This window comes from Haliotis asinina, chromosome 5 (assembly GCF_037392515.1).
Source record: "Haliotis asinina isolate JCU_RB_2024 chromosome 5, JCU_Hal_asi_v2, whole genome shotgun sequence".
Taxonomy (NCBI): domain Eukaryota; kingdom Metazoa; phylum Mollusca; class Gastropoda; order Lepetellida; family Haliotidae; genus Haliotis; species Haliotis asinina.
Genome location: NC_090284.1, coordinates 24,096,148 through 24,100,620, shown reverse-complemented (window position 1 = coordinate 24,100,620; position 4,473 = coordinate 24,096,148).

Below are 4,473 nucleotides of genomic sequence, written 5' to 3'. Positions count from 1 at the left end.
CTAGCAACATTCCAACAATATCATGGAAGGGGACACCAAAAATGGGCTTCACACATTGTACCAATGTGGGAATCAAACTCGGATCTTCAATGTGATGATTGGATGCTGTAACTATTAGGCTATCAAACCACCCCAACAATGAAATGACCTTGGCTGTCACACATTGTACCCATGTGGGGAATCAAGTCTTAAGCATTATGAGCAGACACTTTCCCCACAAGGCTACCCATCTGCCCTTCCCTGGTGCGAAACACCATCAGTGTTTAGGGCCTCCATACTAAATTTCTCAAGGAAATCTCCATGTATAACAAACATAAGACAACACACATGCTCCTGATATATTTCCTGTTGGCATAGCAGCCACCCATGGTCCCCACTTAATGTCATGTACTCCTAGAATTTATTACCTAGACTCCCCAGGACACTTACACAGACCAAGATAAATCCTCTTGCAGTAAAAGGGGAAGTGTTTGACATGAGCTTTTTATGACTGTTACAATGAACGTCCAACTGTTGTTGTTTTTTTAGTGGCTTGGTATCAGGTGATTTATAGCTTGACATCATGGACGCTATCTTTTAACGTCAATATGTGGACTTGTATAAGAAACAGAATTTCACCAGGATTGAGTTGACATTAATTGTTAATAATGAATGATACTGCTATTCATGTATGAATTAATGTCACTTAATGTTTCAAAAACAGTGTCTTCTACTTGTTTGGTCTCCAGTTTCAACAAGTAAAAAAATTGTATTTACACATATCATAAATCTTCATCAAACATGATCACGATCAGTTTACCTGCAGGACAGGTTCCCCTGCCGACCTAGATACCCTGAGGAGGTGGTGCGATGATTAAGTACATGCTGGGCCGGATGCAGTGCACTCACACTCCAAATCATGATTAGTTAACTCTGTTACCTCACATTTATAACAACTTTGTTGTACAGATAAATACTTGCATTACTGTTCAACAATCAATCTGCCTAAGAGTGAGTGAGTGAATCCATTTTATTCCCATTAACATCAACTTTATTCACAGGAAGCACCAGTGTAATGTGACATGGTATTTCCAAGACTCACCACCCGATAGATTTTAGTCTTTCATCAGAGCAAACTTTGCACTCATGAGACCTTCCACTGGGTGTTGAATGAGTTAGGTGAATATTTTATAATACTTTTCACATATAACCCTACAAGAACCAATAGCTGAATGACGCAACGAGTACAATTTAAGAGTACTGAAAAACATAGACGTTACTTCGTTAAATAGACCCTGAAACAAACATGCCCAGAGTAGAAGAGTATGTGCAAGTCTAGATTACCACAGTTTCTGATAATAAGCAAAATCTCATGGTTCCTTTTCATTATATCGTTAATATAAAATAGGGCTTGATTTTTTCCTTGTAAAATATGTTCATCTGAGAAAACAGATGATAGTTTGTGTATCAGGTCTATGTTCATCTTAAACCCATCTCGCTGATAATGTAACATTAGCTGAAAATAAGTGCATAATCAAGAAATGGTGCCATTGCTTATATTTTTATTACTTGATTTGAACTAAAACAGTTTTCCCTGATTGCTGTTTGTTTTTGACTCTTTAATGCAACACTCTAGCTACATAATGGAGGATGTAAATAGATTAGTCCGGATCATATGAACCAGTGATGAGTATAGTGAGTAACAATATGGAGGTATTTGGACTAAAGTCAACCACTTCACCAGGGCCTGACCCAATTATCTATACCATCTCTAGTGTGAGCCTCTTACACAGCCACCTTTTCAACATGGAAAATTTCCTTCACTATAGAGATGCATTACATTCAATGGTAACTCTATAATCATGCACACAATTAAACATGAAAACAGATATATTCCATTAAAAAAGTAGGAGATATTCCATTTTGTGAGCATATCAGTTGCCAATGACAACGAGAAAAGGTAATGTATATCCATACAGATAAAACATTTCCAAAGGAATGGAATATATTGTCACATTTTCCCTTAATTTATCAGTGGTTGCCTCATTTCATCATTTGCATTTGATCAATCATGTAAATCCAATATCCCCTACCTTTTTTGAATAGTACATATCAAGAGAATAAGCATATGTGCAGACCTAGCATCACAATCCTGTGGATCTTGGTTCTGCACCATTTGAGACTTGGAATAAAATAATTTTTAAACAGGGTAAAATTTTTAAAATCATAATACAATGACCTATCAACAAAAATAAAGTGAAATACTGTGTAAAAGGTCTCCAAATACCTCCAATGTCAGTTTTGCAAGCCTTTATCAAGACATCATCATGTATAATGCTAATATGAGATGACCAAGCCATGATATTCCTGGCATCGAAACTCATGCATATGAATGTCTCTTGAGACGTCTGTATCGCTGTTATATTCCTGTGATGGGGTACTTGTCACATATTGATAGTAAATAGGTAAATAGTACTGGAAATGTTTGTAACATGATAATCAATTATACACAGGCGGGTGAACTTCTTCCTTGCCACAGATACAAATACATAAGTAATAACCCTAGATCAGTTGTACATACACTAACGGGAACAAACACATTGTGTACAGGGAATTATTAGCACAGTCTACAGTCAGAGACTATATCTTAAAAAGTGCTGAGTTGCAAGAGCTCTTAACTACTAATTGAAAATTACCATAAAAATACATGTAATATCAACTCTGTTGCCTGTACATGGGCATTTATATGAGGGCATGGAATTGTTGGTATGGTGTTAGATTTTAAGGATGCTTCTTTCATTTACCTTGCTTTCATGAAATGATTTTCTCTCTGAAGGAGATTTGTTTGAGTTTGCACCCTCTCATAAGTAATCAGTATCTATGGTAAGTCCAATGAAAGTATGTATGCCTAAACAGTCAAAATAAATCCAATTTCAGTAGGCACCCTACCTTAGCTAACACTGCTGAATTAGAAACAATCGCTGCCTCATCAGCAGTCTTGAAGCTGTTTCCACGGCAAATACAAACAAAGTTCAGATCCATTTAATATTTCCTTCAACCAGTCACCGAGTTTTGCTTCAAAGAATGAAATCACAAGTTTGAGTCTAATCACAGTGGTTACCATGGTCTACTGTTACGTCTACTTATACGTAAGGCGATCAAACTGTACATGAGAACTATACACTGAATGATAAATACAGTAAACATGATGAGATGGGTGATTTAAGAATTAGAAGAGCTACACTTCATATGAATCTGATTGTCACTAAAGTACATTTGAACATTTCAAATATACCTGCAAAAATATATGGCAATGGTTTTGATTCACTGAATGAATGATGATGTAGACTTGGCAAAGTAATATCAGGAAACACAACATCAAGTTCAGTGTCACTTCACGATATTTACAGTCTTGGTTATTCTTCAACAGTCATAGTAGTGCATGCTTTCATCCTACATTCACCATATTATGACATCTGTCGATTGTGAAAACCACATTTTTCAAAGTATTTTGAGAATTGCTTCAGATCTTTTCAAACTGTCTCTTCAGACATCCAGGGTTGATGTGAGGAAAACTTATCACTTGGCACAAAAAAGTCATATATCCATTATATCATGAGTTGGAGTTCCACAATGCAAAGAAGGTCTGCTTTGTCCCTAGTGAACAGTTAGCATGTTGAAATGGGTTTCACACTTTGTGTGAAGTGGGGAATCAAACCCAGGTCTTTGGTGTGTTGAAAGAATGCTTGAACCAGTAGGCTAGCCCATCGCCTCCTGGCTCAACAGTGATATGACCATGGCTGTCAATATTCCACATTGGCCATGTTGTTCCAGATTCTGTCAATCCGAGTCTGACCTACAATGTGTTCACCCATTGTTTCTGTTTGCTCTGTGACATCACTCTTGTCAAAGATCTTTTATTCTATTTATTTAGCTTGGTCAGTCAGTTTGGGGTAGCCTAACTGCATATCATATATGCATTTTTATGATGGACTTGTTGGCACTCACAGTCAAGTTTACGACACCAGGAATACTGAATTGACAGACTGACAAAACTCTAGTGGCTATCTTGTGTCTGTGAAGAAGACTAACTTGGAAACACATTCACCTTTCTCGCACAAAAGATGTTCCAGGAATAACGAAAAGTATTTGTCCAAGACTTAAACATACAACTTCTTATTTATAAAGAAAGGATGACAATATATGGATGTTTATTGCATAGAGCAACGTAACAATAAGAATTTGTCATCCATAAAGTTGTATGTTTCATTTTTCAGTTACTAAACAATTATTTGTCCAAGAAAACTCTGCAATCAGGTTCCTGTTGTATTTCGTTGCAGTTCGTCATGGAGATCAGATCCTGAGGTGACATAATTTGAGGAACACTTGGCACTCATGGGAATGGTTCATCCCAAGCTACACTGCACTGCTGATACTCATGATAGGTCCAAGATGATACTATAATCATATCTTCCACACAACTTTTATGACTAG